We start from the raw sequence: 23,977 nt of genomic DNA, 5'->3' as shown, positions 1-23,977 counted from the left end.
GAACTGAATCGATACTGCTTCTCTGAGGTTTTAGGGTTTCATGTTCCCTTTTTTAAGACTACCACAGATTTGAGGAAAAACAGACCAGTACTCGTTTTGGAGCTGAGAGAGTCTGCAGTAGATTTAAATTATAATCCATTTTACACCCTCCACCCACATTCTTCAATTGATATTTCTATCCAAACTATTACAATGAATACTTAAAAATTGAAAAGCTCTATCAAAAACCATAATGCAAATTTTGAACTATTTCCAGTTTGTTTAAATGTCTAAACAAAATAATTAACTGAAACACTTTTACCCTTTTCCACAGAACAAGGAAAATAAAAACACTTTCCTGTGAATAAATAATGAATATATAATGAAAGGATGGTGAGTTTCTGATACAATGCTCACCAAAACAATGAGTATGGGATCACATTTGAAAAACTTCAATCCAAAAGGATATGCTACACATTTAAAATGGGTTTACATTAATAAAAATTGCTTTTCCTACGCTATATAGGAGCACTAGGTTTTTTTACTTGAATATTGAGATTCAGGGCATAATCAGTAGAAAATGTACACTCAGGATTAATACATAAACTGTTCTAATACATTATTTTCCTTATTAGAAAAAATAATAGAGGAGAGGCATATTTCTTAAGAAGCAATCCAAACCCAAAGATAGTCCATTTCTTCCTCTAAACAGCAGTGAATGTTCATTTTTAGCTGATTTCTATAATAAAATCTGTTATCATTAAATCTCACATACCTACATAACTTGATAATTGTGAAATAACTTGATTAATTTTTTAATGGTAATATGGCCCATCTAACCTCATGAGAGCAGATAATACATCCCATCTGCAAAACATCTTACTGTAAGTTATCTGTGTTTTATCATTTCTAGTACCTGTCTGTGCCTGATATGGTATTCTCAGACACATTAGCTTGATGGAATGTTTCACTTGACTTGAAAAACATCAATTGATATATATGCATCCCTAAACTATATTAAAACAAATAGCTCTTAGATAAACCAAAATTTTTGCTGTACTATTCTATACTTTCATAGAAAGTTGTTTGTAAATAGTGAAAAATATATATATGTATGAATTCTCTCACTAACAAGAGAATGCTTTCAAACATGGAAAGAGATACATAACCAAACAAAACAGAAAAGCATAGAAAATATTAAAAGTAGGGGTTAAAGCCAATGTATATTATCATTTTCAAAAGAAATTCATTTATTCCAGTACCTATTGTACTAATTGAAAGAAAATTATTTAAAAGTCACTGATACATTCAATATAAGATAGATATGTGTAGCAATTTCATCAGTGACCAATAACTAAATAATTCCTAAAAGAGGTCAAATAGAAACAGACATAAAATCTCAATAATGCCATCAAAATTTATCATTTTTACAGTAATATATTTTAGAGCATTATAAAAGAAAAATTTGCCAGTTATGTTAACATATTGTACATATATGCTTTTCCCTTAAAATGAAAAATATCTGTTGTTTTCTGCTACTATTGAAAAAATGCCCAACAGACAATATAATTTTCCTACTTAATCTCATTTCTTCTAGGCATTCAGTTACCAAATCCATTATAGAACCAGCGTAAGGTATAGGTACTTGATGCTGTTTTATTAATATTTTTATATTTATCTTTATAATATAATGTTGTGTTGTAGTGACACAATATACTATTATAGGAATTTATATCATGCTCCATAATAAAGAACTCAATTTTTTGTGCATTTTAAAAAATACATATACACCAAGAGGATGTTCCTTCTCATGATTTCCAAAACATCAAATAAAAGCAACAATAAACAGAATAAACAATAAACAAAAAGCTATCTAGTTTTGCCACTATAACTCAAGGAATATGGTGGAGAAGAGAAAAGAAAGGAGGTGTTGGTAATACATGAGAAAAGCAAGAGAGGATGTCAGTATGCCTGTGGAATTAATGCCCTGGTACTTGATATGTGGATCCTGGTTACTTACTATCTTTAGTCTTAAACTAGACCTAATAATTGTGATGCTCACTTGCTTTCAGAGTTTGAAACACTTGTTTTTTGGCTGTTTGCTTTTTTTTAATAGGGACAATTTCTCTTGATTTATGAAGTTTTCAAAAATGTAGAAGGAAAACAATCTACTTGTCATTTGGCCTACTGCCCATGTGCTCACATATGTGTATTCAAAAAGGAACTTTCAAAACTGCACAGAAGATACCGAAATCAGTCATAACTTTTCTCCTATTATGAGAAAATGAAATATTTTATCAGTTCAATGAAAAGCAAATGCAACTTAATAAACTGTGTCCCCATTTCCCAACAAGAAAGGTACACTTTTGCTGCCATAGAAAAGCTAACCCTGGGCCAGGCGCGACTGCTCATGCCTGTAATCCCAGCACTTTGGGAGGCTGAGGCAGGCGGATCACCTGAGGTCAGAAGTTCAAGACCAGCCTGGCCAACATGGTGAAACCCCATCTCTACAAAAACACAAAAATTAGCCAGGCGTGGTGGCGTGTGCCTGTAATCCCAGTTACTCGGGAGGCTGAGGCAAAGAATCGCTTGAACCCAGGAGGCAGAGGTTACAGTGAGCCGAGATCATGCCATTGCACTCCAGCCTGGGCGACAGAGCCAGACTCCGTCTCAAATAAAAAAAGAAAAAAAAAGAAAAGAAAAGCTAATCCTGTCCCACTAAACTTGTGAAAGATTTAGGATGTTTACTTGTTTGCTTGTTTTGAAATAAAAAAGAATCTTCTAGTAGGTAACAGGCATATCTGAGTGGCCTAGAAGCAAGGGGAGGAGGAAGACTGATGCAAGTGCCTAATCCTAAGTGTTGAATTCCAGGGTAACTGCACAGGGTGACAGAGGGAAAGTCATGTTCACGGCTGCAGAAATCTGGTCTCTGCCAGAGAGTGCAGGCTAAAGCAGACCTGACACTGGGATCTAGGAAGCTAGGCAGGAAGCTCAAGCAACAACAAGGCACTGCTCCTAAGAACCCCAGGCTGAACCAGAGTGAGACAGGGAAAGATAGCAGATCTGCCCAGGCTTTCCCACAGTGATCACTAGCAGCCCCAAATGGCTAGGCCTGGAGGGGGTAACCAGAAGCTGCAATCAGAGCACAGACACTAACTTCTGAGAGACCTGTGGGAGTGGGGGTGAGAGGGAGCACAGAGACAGGTGAACAATCCAACCTAGAAGCCTGAAGTCCCTACCCAAGCCAGGACATACAATGCCAAGCCTGGGACGGTCTTACTGGGTTGGTGCAGAGGGCCACTAGCAGCCCTCCCCCATGGGTGGGGTGTGAAGAATAGGTATGTTGCCAGATTTTCTCTGCATCTCCTTTTCCCATTCAGTCTGTACTCTGCCCTGGTGTCCAGTACCCCTCTTACCAATAGTTCCTCAACAGCCGAAAAACAAGAAGATAAAATAGGAAGAGAAGAAAAGAAAATATTTTTAAAATCCAAGACAAGGCTACACCGTCACAGTCTTCTCTGCCACGGCCTCCCGAGGCTGCCCTGGCCGGTTCAGCCCTCCCTCGGGAATCCTGGAACCCAGAACGGAGCTGAGCGGACCGGGTCGGCCAAGCCCGTGCCTGCGGGCCTCAGGGAAGAGGTGCTGAGTGCGCAGGCTAATTATACATGTGGCATTTGGGCAGCCGACTGTCCAGTGACACCTTACCTTATGAGGAAACGTCAACCCCAGCAACTGTTCAAAACAAAATGCCATTGCGGGATCAGCTTCGCCGGCCCTTGGCCGGTTCAGGATTGCTTTTCCCACAGCCTCACGAACTTAGCGCAAGAATGTGGCCTACGGAGGCCAGCCGTGGGCGGGCGGGCCGGCCAGGGTTGGGGGGACAGGCAGGGCAGGCCTTGCCAGGTGTCCGTCCTGTCCCCCCTCGCCATGGACCAGCTCGCAGACCTGACCACTTGACCTTTTTTATTCAACAAACCCACCTCCTAGAAATAGACTGGGCGGGGCTGTGTCTGTTCTCCTCGGGACCCGGGGAAAAACCTCGGCATGTGACTAGAAAGGGCAGGAGAGAAAAGACCCTGGTGGGCGGGAGTAGAGGGGCCCTCTCTCATCTCTACTCCCCCGGGTTGCTGGTTGGGCCGTCCAGCCAGGGCCATTTGGCCGCCGGAGTACGGCGCTAGCACCGGCGCCCGGGACACGGACGTCATCCGAGCGCCCATTGACAGTGCAGCGGGAGGTCCGGAGCCCAGCCCAGTTTGCCACAAGGACGGCTTCGGGCCACCTCTAGCCCTAAACTTCAAGCGCGGCCCTCACAGAGTCTCACACATAAAAGCAGCCCAAGACAGCCCATCTCGCAAACAGCCCAGCCCCGCCAGTTCAGTGGAAGACTTATTTTTAGTCCCCAAATAGGGGCGGCATTCAATATCTGACAATTCACACAAAACAACGTTTTCAAACTTGGTCAACCTAAGAGAGCGTAAATAAAACTCAAAACAGGCTGGCGACAGCCACCTTTTATCTGCTCCGAACACACCAATTCTTTTTATCTTAAAGCTTTGCGGAGCGCCCGGGAAGCAGCCGGGCACAGAGCTAATCTGTCCTCAGCAGCCCCGGGCCGCTCCTCCCGGCATCGGAGCACAACCCCAGCAGCCTTTGCACAAGCCCTTTCCCTTCTCTGCCCGGCCCTTTAAGGGAGAAGGAAGAAAGCAGCTCCCGCGGGAGCGCTGGGGCTCCGGCTGGGCCCCGGGGCGGGCGGCAGCACCGCCCCCTGCCCTGGGCCGAGCCCGGGAGCAGCGGACCGCGGCCCGGGCTGCAGAGGAGCGGCGGGTGGCGGGGCCCCGGCAGGGCGCCGAGAAGGACGGAGGGCGCCGGCTGGGCTCAGGGACGCGGGGCGGGGAAGAAACGAGCCGGCGACCGTGCGCTCCGCCGGCTGACTCCGTGGCGAAGTCCGCGCCCGGCGGGGCTGATCTACCCCTCGCCCCCGCTCCCGCCAGGTCAGGCACCACTGCCCTCGCGGCCAGGGTAAAGAGAACCACAGATCAGTTAGCACTTGGATTTCGGATGGGCTTGGAATTCGGTTTGTTTATTCCTGAAAAGATAATTAAAAAGTACTGTCCAAAAACAGGGAAAGGGGAAAGGAAAGGAGACAAGCGGAGGGAGCTGGAGGCAACTCGAGCGGTGTCCCGGGAAAGTTGCGGCAGAGCTGCGGTGGGGTGAGGGTGGGAGGAGGGAGCGCAAGCGTTTTCTAGCGACCCGGGTTTTCTTTATGAACTCCTCCGAGTAAACTTCATTCCGGCGAGAGAGCGGCGGAGATCTTCGACTCCCGCCCGCCCTGTGTCAACCCCACAAACATCCTAAGTTTCCAAATCGAAATCGGGGTGGGGTGGGGGTAGCATTAAGAATCCCAGAAGCTCAGCGGGTCCTCCCGACCTCCCGCACCCAGAGCCTGGCTGACATTGAAGCGCTCCGAACACGGTGGCGTCGCAGTCACACAGCGAATCAACCCAACACTTTTCAAGAAAACAAAATATTTGCTAGGAAACTTACTTTGCATTTAGTCTCTATTCTTTGGGGGATGCGGTTTAGGTCGGCTCGCAAGGGAAGCCCGTTTTGTCCAGGTTGGATATTGTCTACTTATGGATCAGCCCTTGGATGAGGGTTTATTTTAATTTATGGCTTATGCATTCTTTTAAGGTCGATTTACATGACCTCCGGTTACAACTAAGACAGCCGAGGAGGGCACTCCAGTCGTCAGTCGGCCAAACCCACAATTAAAACAGCCCTCCCCCTAGTCTCGGTGTGACTAGGGCTCTCCCGGGGTAGACTGGCTACCTGCCTTTCTCTTTCTCTCTTCTTTCTTCGCTTCCCTCTTTTTTTTCCTTTATATCTTTCTTTTTTTAGTATCGCAAAATAAGATGTGCTATCAGTTTTTTAAAAGTTTCAGTATAACTTTCTCTAAACCCAAGCCTGCAGCGGTAACAAGAAATACAGCGCTCACAAAGCCCTCGGGATGTTGCCCTCTTGTGGACATGGAGGGCATTACCGCCCAGCGGTCCCATCTGAACCTTCAAAGCCGACACGCATTTGCTTTCACAGAACAAGGGGGGATGACTACACACGCAGCCACACAAGCTTCCTCTATCACACACTTGCGCGAACTTCAATGAAATACCTACCTCAAACTTCACGGAGACTTACAAATTCATTCTCTAAGCCACCTGACTTCTTTTTCACATCATTCCCAATTATATAGATTAGAATATCTATGCGGGGAGGCGGAGGTGGAGGAGTGAGGTGGGCCGAGAGGGCAGACAGATTTCCCGACGAATACTTAGGATGGCGATAACAGCTTTCTGTTGTCAAAGGTTGCGTTGTGTCCCTGTCCCTGCCCTTTTGCCTTAGTGTCCTATGCACAGTTATCTACGGCTACAACATGTGTTTTCTCAGAGTGGATTTTTTGGAGGGGAGGTGAAGGGGAGAAAAACAGACGCCTGCCACGCAGATCTGTCACTCCGGAACAAGGCGCAACTCTCCAAGAGGGGGACGCATCCTCGGGATCAAGCGCGTCCACCAGCCAGCCGCGGGCGCCGGGGCCCCTTTCTCTCCCTCCACTCCCCCTCCGCGTCGGCCCCTCGGAGCGCCCTCCTCCCGCTCCTCCTCCTCCTTTCCCCTCCCCAGCCAAGTACGCAAACCCTCCCTGGCCCGGCAGCCGCGGCTCTCAACCACCCGCGCCCTCTCAGGGCTCCGCTCGCTCGGCTCTCGTCCCTCTGCCTGTCCTGCCCCAGCCCCTCGGTCCCAGCTCACAGAAACTAACCCTGGAGTGCCCGGAAGGGCAGGAGCGGAGGACGCCGGGGGACGGCGGCCAGACCCTGGGCTCCTGCCCCCTGCCCCCTCCGGCGCCCCAACAGGTAGCTCACAGCGGGCCGCGCGCCCTGGCTCTGCCTCCCTCGCTCTCGAAATCGCTCGCTCCGTCCCGGTTACCTGGGCGGGCTCCAGGATGGTACCGCGCGGGAGGGCTCCTTGTGCGCTGCGCCGCAGGAGTAAATGGCATTAAAGAAAAAGGGAAAGATACAAATAAAAAAAAATTAAAAGTAAGGGGAGTCGGTGCTAGGTCAATTGGCACAGTCCGGGAAGCAAGGGAACAGAACCCCCCAGCGCCGCGGCCGGCGTAGCCCGTTAACTCAGGTCTGCGGGGGTGTCCCGCCCCGGGCGGGGGCAGTGCAGAGCGGCAGAAGTTTGCCGCCGGGGTGCCAGGAGGTGCGCGCGGAGCGGGGTGACTAGGGGCTTCACCCTGGAACAAGTGAAGGCGATGGTTAGTGCTGTCAATCTTGGCAATCAGTGTGAGCGGCCATGTCGTAAGTATTCAAAGCATTTCCCGTCGTGCAACATCAGAAAGTGAGTGGCCAGGGCATTGATCTGAGCGAGGGAGAGGAGGCAGGGCTCCCCTCCCAGACAACACAGGCAAGATGAGACAAGAGGCGAGGGAGGCAGCGAGCCAGGCAGAGAAGCTGGGAGGGAGGAGGGCGGGCCGGGGGAAGAAGGAGGGGAGAGCGGGAGGCAAAGGCAAGAGAGAGCCGCAAAGAGAGAGGAGGGCAGAGAGACCAGCGAGACCAGAGATTGGAACTGGGGAAAGCGCCTGGAAAGAGGCAGTGAAGCAACTACTAGGGGAGAACTAGAAGGAGACAAAGAAGAGAGAGAGTCGGGGTCAGAGGAGAATGGGCACAAGTACTAGGTGGGGGAGAGGCAGGCTAAGGGGAAAAGGACCAAAAGAGCTCTATTGGGGTTAGGGCTGCTGGGAGGAGGAGTCAGGAGAAAGGCAAACTGTAGCATGGAAAAGGTAGGCAACTGGGAGAGAAAAGAAAAAGGATCAAACTGCAGAAAGTGAGGAAGTCAAATGGTAAAGGAAAATGTAGGAATGGTAGCTTGTGCTTTGGAAAAGTTAGGTGATAGAAGGAGGCATGGGCTGATGGTTAAGAAGTACTAAGAGATAGAACTAGACCACAAAAGCAAGTCACGAGACAAACGGAGAAGAGGAAGGACAGGCAGGCCAGGGAGAAGACAAGAAGGGTGGATGTTAGGATGAACAATAAGAAGGATGAAGGAAAATGAAAAGGAGAAGTAGTCAAAAGAGAGAAAAGAAAGAGATGAAGGAAGCAGAGATGATTAAAAGACACCACTTAGTAGGATCTCAGCAAATGGGGGAAGAGAAACATTTTAAACGACAGAGGAGGAAACACTGAAAAAAAAGAAAAGAAAAGAAAAAGCAATTCACACAGGACGTGGCAGTGTTCTAGAGGCCATATGGATTATGTAGTTTATGGGTTCAAAATATTATAAATAACAGGACACATACAAACCACCAAAAAAAATTAGATTTTCACAACAACAAATAAAACAATTCCACAATTGTTATACTGTTATATGGATAAGTCTTCATTGTTTGGGATTGCGTGGGTGATATATGTATATTACCTCAACTTTGTGGAGGAAAAGATTTAGAGAAACAATTTCAAGAGGGGTGGATTAAAGGTTAAAGGTTGTTGAAGATGAAAAGTTTCAGTCACCCAGGATGACATATAAAAATGCCTAAGTCAGATGTAGAAAGTTATGTTAATAAACAACCCCCAGAGAAAAACCTAAGTAAAGATTCCCTTTGAGTCATGTGTAGGGTAGATTTATAGATTTGAAAGACACAGAATGTCATAAAGAAGTAGACACCTGAAACTTTATCTCAGTGCAAAAAAAAGCTGGAGGACCAGGACAGGGAATAAGGTCTCAGGTAGTAGAGATGCAGAATATAAAAGATAGATGAGAAAACTAGCTTTGATAGCAGTACAGGGCTAACTAGAGGCAGTATGCACGAGGTGAGGTTGGCCTGCCTTAACCCAGGCCCAAAGAGATAGACTAGATTTGAGAAACTGAAGTCAGTGGAAAGTCAAAACTACATCAAGATAAAAGCTGGGAAAGAGGTTCTGAAGCACCAGCATAACCTGCAGAGATTTGTGAAGGAGAGATCCTTACTGTATAGAAACTCATATGAGATGGCCGCTTTGAGACACTTCATCGAAAAAGACTTTGTGAAAGGACATATGGACCAAAAGAGAGGAGTCATGAATGCTAACTGGAGAAATCAGAAAGTTTCAGGACAATCTAAAGTTGCCCACATGAGGAAGAGCTCCCACAGATGAACTGATCAAAGATAAAGGGGAGAAAGTCTCATCTCTATTACATTATCTTTGAAGAAAATGGAGACAGGATGCAAGCACAGAAGATGGAACAGAAACTGAGCTTTCGATCATATACTGCCTTTTTAAAGTATACTCCATGTTGGTTTCATATAAACTCCAGATAAGAAAAAGGCAGAGATTAAGAGTGAAGATGAGCACCTAGGATCTGTGGGGCAGAAGAAATAGTCATATGCTCCTGGCCCACCAGGAAATACAATACTTGAAGACTGGTAGCTTGGGGACTGTGAGTTAAACTGACTTCACGTTTTTGGGAGGAGAGTTAGCCCCCAGCAAGAAATCTTGTGTCTCCACCACCCATGGTGACTTTCAGGACTGGAAAATCTGTCTCTAGGCACCAGAGCTTGGAGGTCAATGAGAAGTATGCCCTGGTACCTTGCTGGGGAGCTCTTAAAGGCCAGGGCTCCCAGAACTGCCTGCCGGCCCCTTGACCTCTAAGGCCCAAGGGGCAAGCTCAGACTGGTGTTTCTAGCCAGGACAGGAGTCAGATCTCCTCTGTGTGTGTTAGAGTGTAGTTGGGCCTGTTCCAGAGCCTCGCAGTCCTCAGCTGTCTGCCCTGGAACTCAACCACAACGACCAAAAATCCTCTCCAAAGCCTAAAGAGGTTAACATTGAAGGACCTGTACTAAATGCCTGCAGAGAAAAGAGGGGTGTAGATTATGTCTCAAAGACCAAGTCCTCAGGGAAGAGCCACATAGAGAGGTGAAACATCAGGGACAGAAAGGCTGGAGCGCGACTGGGTTCCTCCAATCTGCTGCGACAAGTTTGGCTCTCCAAATACCGCGCGTCCGTCTCTTTAAATCACAGAGCAATTGGGGTTCTGGTGGGCAAGACTGACCCTGCCGACCAGATGCAGGCCGCTAGCGGGAGGCAAGAAGGAAAGGAAGGAGACATTATCAAGATCTCTGGCGTCCACGGAAGGCCCTAATACCCGGCCGCGATGAACTTTCCGAAAAGGAGTGGCAGGAACCCCTTTTAGATTGTATCTAATAAACTGATAGCAAAGTAGACTGGTAAGACGGAACCCGGAGCAAGTAACAATATTGATCCCTAAAGGAAGGAAACTAAAGTTTGGGGTCTCGATGCCGTACTTCAGGCTGTGCATGGAGTGACACGTGGCCCTGGGGGCGGGGGTGCGAGCTAAGGGTTTCCTCTAAAGTCTCGGGCGCTGGCTATACCAATGAAGTGGGAGAGGCGGAGAGCGCAGCAGCCCGCTAAAGTGCTGGGCTCTCCACCTACCTGGTCCGCACCGGCCTGCGGGCTCGGAGAAGTTCCGGGAGGAGCAGAGGGCACCCAGGCACCTTGGCCAGATCCAGGCACTCATAAGCTCACATACCCTGGCGGTTGTAGCCCCACGCGGCGCAAGAACCCCGGGCGCTGAGCTCGGGGGAACCTGGGAGGGAAGGAGGGGCGAGCGGGTGGGGCTGACTTACCTGCCCGCAGCAGTCGCTGCCTCTGTGCTGTCCGAATGTCCCTGCGCACCGCAACCAGCAAAGGCAATTCGGCTTTGCTAACTTTGGCCTCGCACCTCCAGAGAAGAGGCGCGAACTCGCAAAAGGAAAGGCGCACACGGTTCCTGGAAAGAAGTCCCCCTGAACTTGGGAAGGACAACGCAATTAATTCTGCTTGAGAAGTTAGTATTTGAAACACCCACGCAAAAATCATAACGGCTATTAAAACCTCGAATTCCCGCTTTGAAAGACTCCTTACACCATCCGGGCAGACAATTCAGACCTACATGATTTCATATTAAAGTCGCTAACTTCTTTCAGGAAGGACTTCAAAGCTACTGTATAAATTGGACAAGCATAAATGTCAATCGCTCCCAAACACCGAGAAGAACTTTTACTGAAACGAAGGATAAATGAGAGAGTGTAAAAGCCAAAAGGGAAGAAGTTGAAAACTTCAAGTCAGTACGGAGAAGTTTTAGCAATTGGTTTCCTTAAACGGGGATAACAAACATACCAACACTCCAGCTGCCCATCGCACTTCATTTAAGTTTGAAGTAACCAAATAACCTGAACTCCCAAATAACAGTGCCCCTGGGACTCTGCCTCCAAGAGGTCGGAACTCGTGTTTCAGCAACAAAAGCTAAAAGCAAACTGAATAATGTCCTGCGTTCCTTAAGATGTCATTCTGCAAAAGGACAAGGTATTGTCCCTCGACTTTAAGTGGATAGAGAATAATATTAAATTTCATTTGAATCTGCGTGTCATTTCTGTTAGGAAGATCACAGCGGTAGCGACAGTAGCGGCACAGCACCGCCACAAAGGAGGTGGGGGAAAAGTGGTAAAAATGCATGAACTTTTTTCCAAAGAAAAATAAAGATAAATCAAAAATAAGTTTTACAGACATGCCTTTCCTAGCTTAGGAAAGTTAATTTTTAAATGCGCTTCTGCTGTCTAAGGTGCAAAGCCAGGCTAGGGAGTGCGTGGCTGGAATCTGCATGCTGATAAGAGAAGGCTGATGTACTTACAGTGACAGAGGGCAGGCTGCGGGAGAAAAGCTGTTTGTGTTAGCCTGCGAGTTACCCAGGGCTGCAGTGAGAGCAGAAGGGAGGAGTGGGAGTGCCAGTCTGCGTACACCTTCACCGCGTCTCATTACATCTGCCAGCCTCTCTCTCCCTCTCTCTTTCATTTCCACATTCCCTTTGTTCCTGAAAAAAAAAAAAAAATCTACACGTCACATCAGAGTCCCCAGATGCAGTCTACACCAAAGAAAAAAAAATGAATAATTCAATCAAACTGTGCATAGTCTCTAAGGCAATAAATCTATTGCACTTAAAGAAACGAAGGGTAATTACCACCATGAATTAGAATAAGGCCAAAGACCAGAGATGTCGCTGAGTCTGTGGATAAACTCCTCTGTAAATAAAGTTTCATTTATTTAATCCTTTTGGCATCTCAAATGGAAAGTCAGAGAAAGATTTTTAACTTATTTTAGAAGGGTATTCCCTTCTTTTTAAACACATTGAGGCGGCGGGGGCGGGGTTGGGAGTGGGGGGATGACGATGAAGAAGGGGAGAAAAAGCCTGGAGTATACTACCTTTCTCAAAAAGCTCCCAAAGGCAGCGTAGAGCGGCACAGACACGAACTAACACAATGTGTGTCCGTGGAGCCTGTACAGGGTCCATTTCTCCCCCACGTCACCCTCCTCCATTCCCCTCTAATCAGACGCGGATCACCCTCCACTCTCACCGACACTGCAGCTCTGCACAAGGGCAACTGGAATCTGGGAACCTTACCTGCAACACCAATACCTAAGAGAAATCGCGATTCCCTGACACCAACACCCCATGGCATCCCCACGCACCCTGCCAAAGTCCTGTAACCATCTACTTCTTCCATCTGCCTAAGAGAAACTGTAAACGGGATTCCCTCCCCCCCCCCCCCCACCCCCACGATTGAATGGAAGCTCTGTACTGTACCGACTTCTGGATTTGGCCTGGGTTGAGTTTAGGGAATATCTGGAAAGAAAAAAAGGGAGGAAAAAAGGAGGGGGTCAGCTCAAGCCTTGTCCAAGTTAGTCAGAAGGCGGTGTTAGGCAGGAAAGCGCCTACGGGAAAAACAGCTGGGATGCAGACGGGCTATGGAAATCTCAGTTCTAGGAACCGTGTCCTTTCGTCCCGGAGGTAAGATTGTGTGACTGCCGCACGTTTATTCTTTCACTGTCTGTGTCTCTCTTCCCCAGCCCCAACTACCCCTGCCACTCAGATCAGCCGGCATGCACCCCGAAGAAGGGCACAAGCACGGCGGGGGCTTTATTTTTCAGGTCTCTCCACTTATAAATTATGGGTGTCACTAAAACGAGATTAGCAAATCGTGTACCGCTGGCGGCGGCAACCAGAGCCTCCGAATTGCCAGTTGCGCACTCCGAGGTATCTCGCGGTGCAGAATGGTTCCGAAACCCCAGCCAGCTGGGTCGCTCGGCCTGAGGGCTCAGGTGATGGAGGGGAGGCTCGCGGCGTCCCAAACGGGTTTGGCCAAGGGTTTCCATCCCATCACCGCTTCCCGCTGCCTCCACGCGCGCGCGCGGACGCACGAGCACACACACACGCACACACACGCGTATTCTGAAATTCTGGCCGAACTCCTCATCTAAACGGAAGTCCCTTTACAGTCAATTCAGCCCGCCCGAGAGCATCGGGGAAACTAGACTGTTTCGTGGATGAACTGCGAGGGTGCCAGCGGTCAGGCTTGGCCGAGCTTTGTTTACGTGCCTAAGTCGCCACCTTGAGGTGGAGGGGAAGACTGCGCCCAGCTAGGGGCTGTAGAGACGAACCCAGCTGACACCGGCCCAGCAGCCTTGGCGACCTCCCGGACCGCTTGAAAGAAGCAAAGGGAGGGCGCCTTGCGGGCGCGCGGGCCGCGCTAGGCGCCGTCTGCCCTCAGAGACTCGGGCTGACAGGAGTGAGAGCTAAAACTTCCAACTAGCTGAAACCAACAGCCGGGAATCGAGCGAAGGCGAACTCTCCCAGCAAACTACAAAGCTTCGGGCCAAACTGCAGCTCCAAGACAGGGGCTGCAGCTCCGAAACTCCAAACACTAACTCCGACGGGAGGGCAGTGGCAGAGGGTGGGGGCAGCTTCGAAAAGGCATACCAACTGCTCCGGTCCTGGCCGAAGACCGAGCTCCCTTCTGCGGTGACCTCGGCTCAGAGCTGACTTCGTACTCCCTGGGACTCATCTCCCGCTTCCTCTCCACCTTCGGAACAGGAGATAGACAAAGGGACTCAGGGACGCGGCCAGACCCAAGGTCACAAACGGAGGTCTCCGAGACGAGAATTGCGTGCAAGAGAAGGACGTTCAGGCAGCCTAGCCGCCTGCTGCGAGAGCTGAACATTTCTCAGCTCTATAGTCGCCCATTTCTCAGGAAATCAGTCCTTCTGAGTGTCTAACAATGGATTAGGTAAAATAATCATGATTGTTATTAATTATATCACTGATTTTCTATTTTCCCATTCCTACCTCTATGGAAGCCTTTTTCGCTCACCGTTCTTCTGTATTCACGCCTTGCACTAAAAGAATGCCAGGCTTAAGAACCTCCTAGCTAAATCCTGAAATAACTTATTGCAGTTGTTCTTTGTTACTCCTGGTCACTGCCTCCAAGGCTTGGGGACATCTGCAAGGCCACACCGAAGGTCCTCCTCGGTGAACTGTGCCCCACGGGTTCCTCAGTCATTTCCCTGCTACTTGGATGCATAGACATTATTTAAATATACTTTATAAATTGAGAAGAATTCTATTTATTTCAAGAAAAAGGGGCACTAGGGAACTATTTTGTTTCATATGAGCATAAATCAGCCCTGGCTGACTTCGGCTGTGCCCATTCAGTATTTTGGTCAGCAATAAATAAATAATGGAATAAATTAAAATTTAAAAATATAGCCACAGCAACCCGGTGCTAATGGACAACAAGAAATGTCTTCTCCAATAAAAGAAGCAACAGGCCCCCAAGCCAGACCCCACTCCCTGTTTCATGCCACAGCCTATCAAATTAACATTGGATGGCTCTTCCATTTATGTGGAAAGCTGAATGTTATTGAGAACAGTACTGAATTTTCCCAGGGAATCCCAATTATAGAAACACCTGTGCTAAGTAATGCTATTCTAATCCACTATGAAAACCTTAAGTATGTAATAGCCCTCAAATCATCTCATTTCTTAGTTGCAGTGGGTAGGCCAACCTTATACAAGAACATTAGACTTGTACAATGTCCCGAGAGCCTTAACTCAAAGGGCTCTTGGTTTTGCCATACATAATCCTGGCAGTTCATTTTATCTTAAATGGAAAAAATATACACATGAAGTTTAACATAACTGGCAGAAACTAAGCCAGGGTAGGAATTAAACAAATCCAGTGACTACAAAACTGGAACACAAATCACATGTGCAGTCAGGGACCAATTCCATGATTTTTAATAAAAAATTCTAAGAATGTGATAGAAACCAGAATGTTGTAAACTCCTACCAATTTCCCAAAAAACATACATGTCAGCTATATTTTTAACAATACCAGACCTAACATTTTTGAAGTGCTATCTGAAAATATATGTATTTAGTAAGGTAATCATTGCTTTATTGCTTAAGGTGGCCAAAACTAACACTTCTGAAACATCCAGATGAAAAGTGAAATTTCTATCCATCATCTGTTTCTCTTACAATGATACACAGAATTTTGGAATTTTTTTTAACTGAAAGTGATCTAAATAATTACACAAGTAAGCATGATTATCACAATAAAACACAGAAAGGAAAAATATAAGGAAGGGATATAGGGTAATAACCACAGAAATAAACTTTAGTCACTAAAATTCAAAGTACCCCTCATGATAACATCCTTCTGAGATACCGTGTTATCTTTTCACCATCAAGTAATGTTAAAGCATGCGCATTCCTTCCTACATGCCTTTCTCCATTTATAGACCCACTTGCCTCTTCCCAAGTCTGAGGTTGGCCATTCACGAAGATGATTACTATATCATTCATTATACATTTTAGCCAGCCTAGAAAAATTCGGTAAATCAGTATAGGTCCTTTCCAATACCTAATAAAAGACAAACAAGGAACACAAAAATAATGCTGTAAAACTTCCCACCAATAAATATGAAACAATAATTTACTACTAGTCTTTAAATATTTGATATTTTGCCTCAGCAATTTTGTTTTATTATTTGTTAGCATTGTGTTTAAAACTAAATTTGACTAAATTCTCTAATTTTAAAATGTGTTACTCAAAAACCTTCTTCGAAATCCCATACTATTTTTTAAATTCCTAAATACTGGATTTCTTTTGTGTGCGTATTTTTTTTAACATTACAATCATATTGGAGACTTTTTGCTTGTTTTCCACAATTTTATTCATGCTTAAATATTTACTGAGTACCTAGTATGTGCAAAACAAATAATTAAAAGTATGTTAACTAAGAATTTATCTTTTTGCTTTTATGATTTAATATATATTAATGAAAGATCTATTGCATATATATTGAAAATTAATTTTTATTAAATATGCCAGCGGAAGCATTCTGTTCAATATTTGATAATTCCATATGATGATATTTCATTCTATTTGGCACATACTGTTGAAATTACCCGTTATTTTTATTAACCAACAAATTGTATACATTTCTAAAAATAAGTTTTCTGACTTATCAAATGATACATCTATAAAAACCTTTATTTAAAAACAGGATGTATAGTTATAAGCCAATTCCAAATAACATCTTTTACTTTTAAATCAATTCTAAAAGAAAACTCAAACTGTATTTCAAGTCAAAGTGTTTAATATAATTGCTATGCAAAATTATTCTATAACTTGCTAAGTTTTATGTCTTTAGCATGTATCATAATGATACATACAAGATAGAGATGTTATCTTCTCAAATTCAAACAAACAAATGAAAGCTAAAAAATAAGTCAGTGTTCCCAAGTATCTGGATGTTTGCTATTATTTAAATAACTCATTGGGTTTTATTGAATTTTTATTTTCATCAGAATGTTTTCTATGAGTTTGAATATATTATCTTTAAAAAGGGGGGAGGGGAAGAAGAAAACAATAGTGAAAATCTGCAACAATGATTATCCTCATGTTCATTCATGTCTGTTTAAGACAATAACAAATGAAAAGCTTCACTTATTCACACTTAAAGTTCTAGAATAGTAGGCTTCTAGGGGAAAATACTAAACTCAACAGCTCAATACAAAAACCTCTTTTAATTGCACACAATATGTTATCAACCTACTTTCAAAGTTGATGAAGTTTAGTACTAAATTGAATATTAAGCAAATAAGTGTTAACTATGTTCACTAGAATTAGCATATTTTAGATATTTTTAAGAGCATCAGCATCATGATATGGTTGTCATAGAAACTGCAACAATATGTCATTTCAATTAATTTTATATGCAGTGATAAGGCCTAGTTCTACATCACTTCAGCACAAGTTTGAAAAGCAAAAACTGAAAAGCAGATAAAAATAGTGAATAGTAAGTTTCCAATTTCTACCCATTTAGAAATAGAGTACGAGCCTTTTAAAAACAAAAATTCACAATGCATTCCAATGACATGAAAAAGATAGCAATTTAATAAAGATTACAAAATATTTTAAAAGAGTACATTCTGAAAAAAAAAGTTTTTAATAACAACCAACTACTTCTCTTAATATTCCATACTCTCGTTATTTAGGTATATTTATAGGTAAGAAAAATTATTGGTTATTACATTACTTAATTATTAAATTATGGATGCTCTTTCTGTTCTCAAGAGATAGGTGCATTTGCTTTTACATTATACATTCAGAACAACTAGAGCAGAATTTTAATATTTTTCAAGTAATTCTTGCAAGAGATCCTTTTCACTTAGAAGGAAATCACACTGTACTATTGCAAAAGCCTTCTTAGTATATCACTGTGAGAGATACTCTGTTGACATTAATGGCTTGATTATTGGAACAGAAAAAGCCTATGAAAATAAAGCATATATTTCCTAGAGAATAATTATGATTGAAGATTTGGAGCTCTAAATTAATTTGTTATTTAGCTACCAAGTACCTATTCTTTATATTTTCTTTTATTGCACGTTTCAATATGGAATATGCCCAAGAAAACTCTGAAAATGATTTGAAAAGACATACTAGATTTAAGTCTATATTTATCATGCATCTTTTTAACATATAGCCCATGTTGCCAATAATTTCAACTAATTACTAAAAAGCAATATCCTCAAAATATCTATTGAAATATTATCTTAAAAGTAATTTTTAGAAAGTGAATGAATACTACGTGTGTATTTTTTTAATGAAGTCTAAAGAAACAATCTACAGAAGAAAAGATAAACATATGCAACTTATTCTCCTTGATAGGATTAGGAGGCTTCTAAAGAAGCATTTAAATTCCAGTTTTCCTGACAATTAACAATGAAAAACAGATGTTTACAAAGCTGTTTCGTATGCGGTCTTAAAAGACGATAAAAGATGGTTTGTGGATAGTAAGAAGGACGAGCCAGATAACTGCTTGCTGGGTGTATATTTAAAAAGCATTTTCATTGGCTCAGCTATTGTTAATAGTGAAAGAAAACACTTTGTGCTGCACATACTGTATGACTGTGACTATAGAAAACTGCCATCATAAAGTCCTCAAAAACTCTTAAGACGTGATTTACAAAGATAATAATAACACAGAATTATTTCACTTCTCTGAATGCTACACATTTGCATACCAGGACTGTGTACAATATACTCATAATACACATTCACAATAACAAGGCCTTCTTAACTCTGTAACTACAGCATAAGATCTGTGCAGTAGACAATCCATCTTACCAAGTTTTACTTATTGGTGTGAAAGTGTTAGTCTCAGTAAGCCAAGTGTTAGCTGTCTACAAAATTGAAGACCACATTAACTACTACATCACCACTGTGAGAAAATATAATGATAAAACTGAAAATCATGTGACTTTGCCAGACAATAACACTACTAGCTATCTAAGTTTATATCTAAGATAATGTCAAATGAATATTTCAACAGTTGGATGTGATAATCATGAGCCCGTATTACCAAAACAAAAAAAGCAGCAGCAGCAGCTAAAAATCACTGATGTTTGTTTTTGATATTATTATTTATTGAACCAGGCACCACACTTTGTGCTTTTTTGTTTGTTTGTTTGTTTAAGTTTTAAAATATTCATTTGGGTATTTTTCTTTACTCAAAATGATGAATCTTCTTCAGGAGGCATTAATCTCCTGCCCATGCCTAGTAACTGCATATTTGGTATCCACTAGAGAAACCAAATAAATTCTAATTTTGGTTATCATCCATGATGTCTTTTATTTTTATTCAGTAGGGAATAAGTATAGTCTAATAAATGACAGAAATATGGTGTTTCTATTGCCTAGATGAGTTATTTTCTAAATTTACTTCTGATACTTTTATATTAGTCTAAAAGGAAAAGGTAATTTTTAAACAAAGAGAAAACAATTAAGCAAGTGGTACAATATGTAATTACCTGGATTAGCACAAACTGAGCAAAAATATCTAATTAGGAAAAATTTCTGAATATACTAACACATTTCCATTTTCAAAATTAAAACTTCATTTAACATGAAAAAAATGCAGCATAAAATAATTACTTGTCTTACAATTTTTATTCAATATTCACCACCCATAGGCATTTATTTATGTGGATATTATTATTGATATTGAATGTATTTCACTGTTAAGTTTCAACTGTCTCCCAAATTATAATAAAGAGTAAAACAACATATTCATGTATTTGACTTTATTCAATTAAGAGTTTTTTAAATGTAAGCTGATTATTTACACAAGTATTACAATTTGTATTAAGACCATTATTACTTAAATATAAGGAACAAAGAAACTACTTTGAACCAGCAACATTTGGTCCTTGATATTATATTGGTTAAAAGATTGTTAAAAATCACCAGTAGACTTCTATTATCCTACCTTTACAGCTCAGGTTTAATATACAAGGAGAAATTCGTAAAACTACTTTGGTTTTCAAAATCAGTTCTAGTACAAAATCTCTTATGTCTAAATTTTATGAGTGGGATTCCAATGTTTGTTGCTATTCTCTTTTTAAAATAGCTTTTGTTAGAATAACATTTTATCCATTAATGTTTAAGAAATTATTTTGCAAAGCCAATAAGAGATTTAATGTTTCACTGGTTTTTTCATTATGAGTATATGTTATCTGGGCATGATGAAAGAAAAAATTACAAAGACTTCCTGGATGGCAGGCAGTGAAACACACTATAATCATCCACACTGGAAAACTCTACACTACGTTGCCCTGGATGGCATCGAACTCCAGGGATCACTCCTGCCTTAAGCTTCCTGAGTAGCTGGGACTACAGACCCATGCCACCGTGCCTGGCTTGGAAAACTCTTTAAGCACAAGGTGCATTCAAGGTTTTCATCAAAATCAAGTAGTTATATTTAATATCAATAAAACTATATATGTCTATATGAGATAGGTGATCATATATAACTGTTTTACCTTGTAGTCTTTTGACCCAGAATTTCAGCAATTTTGTGATTTTTCCAAATATAGCAATAGGAAAATGAAGTACCAACCCACCTTTCCTGGAATAGGGCCATATCAATTGGACCTAGGAGAACAGGTACAGGGCCTGCTCTTTTTTAATTCATTAACCTTTTTTGCCATAATTTTATTTGAGCCACTACAGCTACCAACTATCACAATTTTGTGGACTTGTTCTTATTTTATTTCCTACTGTTTCACAAATTTCTTCTGTACAGTTATTAAAAATACTATTTCCCTTTTATCATTTGACAAATCTAAGCACCCAAAATGTGAACTTTCTCATTCTGCTTTCATTTTGTGTGCCTATATTTGGAAGAGCATGGAGATTCTTTTTTCTACCAAGATGACCAGTATTTGTAAACTACATAAGAGGTGTCCTGTAATTAGCAAACTTCTTTTTGGTCCGTTTGTTACAATATTTCACAAGCAAAGTAATACATGCAACAGTTAACACTTACAGTTACACAAGGAGGGCTCATGTACTCCTTGTGGTGTCTGTATTTATTTTCTGATGTCCTTAAGGTAAACTAAAAATCCTAAAATGAAAGAACTAAGAACAATTTATCTGAGCTACTTCCAAATGTACAGGTGTGGATGCTAAGATATAAGAAGAGTAAGCAAAAGAACCATGGTATCTGTATTCCATGAGTGTACCGTTTACAACCATTGCAAGTCATTCCAACAATTGCATGGAATACATTGACTGGCATGGTCATTCAAATGTCACAAGAAAAATATACAACCTACAAGTAGTGGGAGTGAGTAATATCTCATTTTTCCTGAGAGTATAGGGTTGTACATAAAGATAAGCTAGAGTATTAGATCGTCTTAATAGTATAGTTTTGTATTCATTGACTATGTATATGTAGATACTATGCTCAATAAGAGACTAGTGTAGAGTTTAATAAATCAACTATTAAAATTATTTATACAAATCATTCAACTGCAGAATTTTTTTCAGGTTTCATCCTATAACGTATCTATTAATAAGCCTTCATTCTAAGTCATTCCTATCTCCTAACTACTGCTTCTACATTTACAATTGAGAAAATAAAAGCATTCCTCATAGCAGACATCCTAAGAGCATACATGCAAAGATTCTCATGAAATTCTATCAGAAAGAGAGGTAGAAATCTTGATATTTCTTATAGACCTAATGTCAAGTTATCTGATTTGACTCATTTTTTGCTCATGCCTGATTTCTTTTAGGTCCTAAGAATATACTTATTTTCACTTATTTGTAAAAATCAGTAAAAGAGCATTGCTAGGTCATCTTGTAAATGCTTTTTATTTTTAATTGATTTTACTTTTCTTAAAGTAATGCTTGCAAGAAGTAAAAAATTCAATTTTATTGAAAAGCTTATGTGACAATGGACCTCCACCACACCATTCCCCACCCTCATTCATATGACCCAAAGGCAATCACTGTCAAGTCTTTCAAGTGTTACTTTTGGTATTTAGCTCCACATTGCTAATAACGTGCTCATAAGTATATTTCAAGCTTTTGTATATATACTGATTTATTTTATTTATTTCAATAGGTTTTTGGGGAACAGGTAGTGTTTGGTTACATGAATAAGTTCTTTAGTGATGATTTCTGAGATTTGGGTACACCCATCACCTGAGCAGTGTACACTGTACCCAATGTGTAGTCTTTTAACCCTCATCCCCTCCCACCCTTTCCCCTGAGTTCCCAGAGTCCACTGTATTATTTTTATGTCCTTGCCTTATCATAGCTTAGTTCCCACTTATGAGTGAGAATATATGATGTTTGGTTTTCCATTCCTGAGTTAATTCGCTTACAATAATGGTCTCCAATTCCATCCAGCTTGCTGTGAATGCCATCATTTCATTCCTTTTAATGACTGAGTAGTATTCCATCATATATAAACCACAATTTCTTTATCCACTCATTGACTGATGGGTGTTTGGACTGGTACCATATTTTTGCAATTGTGAATTGTGCTGCTATAAATATGCATGTGCAAGTATCTTTTTCCTATAATGACTTCTTTTCCTCTGGGTAGATACCCAGTAGAGGGATTGCTGGATCAAATGGTAGTTCTACTTTTAGTTCTTTAGGGAATCTCCACACTGTTTTTCATAGTGATTGTACTAGTTTACATTCCCACCAGCAGTGTAAAAGTGTTCCCTTTCCAGCATATCCATGCTAACATCTATTTTTGTTTGTTTGTTTTGTTTTGTTTTCTGATTATGGCCATTCCTAAAAAAGTAAGGTAGTATTGCACTGTGGTTTTGATTTACATTTCCCTAGTCATTAGTGAGGTTGAGCATTTTTTTTTTTTTTTTTTTTTTTTTTTTTTTTTTTTTTTGGAAATGGAGTCTCATTCTGTCACCCAGCCTGGAGTGCAGTGGCGTGATCTCTGCTCACTGCAACCTTCACCTCCCAAGTTCAAGCAATTCTTCCCCCTCAGCCTCCCAAGTAGCTGGGATTGCAGGGGCACACCACCATGCCTGGCTAATTTTTGCATTTTTAGTAGAGACGGGGTTTCACCATGTTGGCCAGGCTAGTCTCAAACCCCTGACCTCAGGTGATCCACCCACCTCAGCCTCCCAAAGTGCAAGGATTACAGGTGTGTGCCCGGCTGCTGAGCATTTTTTAATATTTTGTTGGCCATTTGTATGTCTTCTTTGGAGAATTGTCTATTCATGTCCTTAGGGCACTTTTTTATGGGATTGTTTTTTTCTCACTAATTTGTTTGAATTCCTTGTAGATTCTGGATATTAGTCATTTGTCAGATGTATAGATTGTGAAGATTTTCTCCCACTCAGTGGGTTATCTGTTTACCCCACTGATTGTGTTTTTTGCTATGCAGAAGCTTTTGAGTTTCACTAAGTCCCATCTATTTATCTTTGTTTTTGTTGCATTTGTTTTTGGTTTCTTGGTCATGAACTCTTTACATAAGCCAATGTCTAGAAAGGTTTTTCTGATGTCATCTTGTAGAATTTTTATGGTTTCAGGTCTTTTATTTAAGTCTTTGATCCATCTTGAGTTGATTTTTGTATAAGGTGAGAGATGAGGATCCAAATTCATTCTTCTACATGTGACTTGCCAGTTATCCCAGCACCAATCGTTGACTTGTCACCTCTATCTATATGAAGTCTCCATGTCTATATTGATCTGTTTCTTGCCTTTGTGTTCTGATTTATTAATCTACTTTATAAAACTATACAACCATAAAAACCCAGTCTATCAAAATATCGAGGATTTCCATCATCCCAAAAATATATCTTCTGCCCCTTCTCAGTCAATACCTACCCCTTCAGAGGCAATCATTATTGTGATTGCTATCACAGTAGATTAGTTTTGCCTATTCTTGTTCATTACAAATTCTTGTTCTTCATATAAATTCAGTATGTACTCTTGAATATAGCTTTGTTTACTCAACAAAATGTTTTGAATTTCATCCATGCTATCATGCATTTCAGTGAAAGATTAATTTTTTATTTTATTTTATTTTTTTTTTTTGAGATGGAGTCTCGCTCTGTCACCAGGCTGGAGTGCAGTGGTGCGATCTCGACTCACTGCAACCTCTGCCTTCCGGTTTCAAGCGATTCTCCTGCCTCAGCCTCCCAAGTAGGTGGGACTACAGGTGCGTGCCACCACGCCCAGCTAATTTTTGTATTTTTAGTAGAGATGGAGTTTCACCATGTTGGCCAGGATGATCTCGAT

At 42.1% G+C, this 23,977-nt stretch overlaps 1 protein-coding gene and 1 long non-coding RNA gene across 12 annotated transcripts in view; one reads left to right on the top strand and one right to left on the bottom strand.

The window, feature by feature from the left end:
• The window catches only part of LOC105486943 (SRY-box transcription factor 6), an 806,217-nt gene that overhangs the window by 665,093 nt on the left and 117,147 nt on the right, over window positions 1-23,977 (bottom strand). For 4 of the 11 annotated variants that reach the window (XM_071075039.1, XM_071075037.1, XM_071075047.1 and 1 more), the window contains exon 4: window positions 11,698-11,877. The gene's annotated coding sequence lies outside the window, so the exon portion shown is untranslated. Of the gene's footprint in view, window positions 1-3,684; window positions 3,803-5,523; window positions 5,732-6,152; window positions 6,521-6,957; window positions 7,410-10,460; window positions 10,479-11,697; window positions 11,878-13,821; window positions 13,925-23,977 lie in introns of those variants that run through there. The other 7 variants (XM_024794526.2, XM_024794530.2, XM_024794517.2 and 4 more) reach the window with 6 other exon arrangements.
• The window catches only part of LOC139357502 (uncharacterized), a 125,895-nt gene continuing 114,590 nt past the window's right edge, over window positions 12,673-23,977 (top strand). Inside the window, exon 1 of the long non-coding RNA XR_011610796.1 lies at window positions 12,673-12,852. This is a non-coding gene — a long non-coding RNA (uncharacterized lncRNA). The remainder of the gene's footprint in view (window positions 12,853-23,977) is intronic.

Source organism: Macaca nemestrina, chromosome 12 (assembly GCF_043159975.1).
Source record: "Macaca nemestrina isolate mMacNem1 chromosome 12, mMacNem.hap1, whole genome shotgun sequence".
NCBI classification, from domain to species: Eukaryota; Metazoa; Chordata; class Mammalia; order Primates; family Cercopithecidae; genus Macaca; species Macaca nemestrina.
This window is presented reverse-complemented; position numbering and strand designations above follow the sequence as displayed.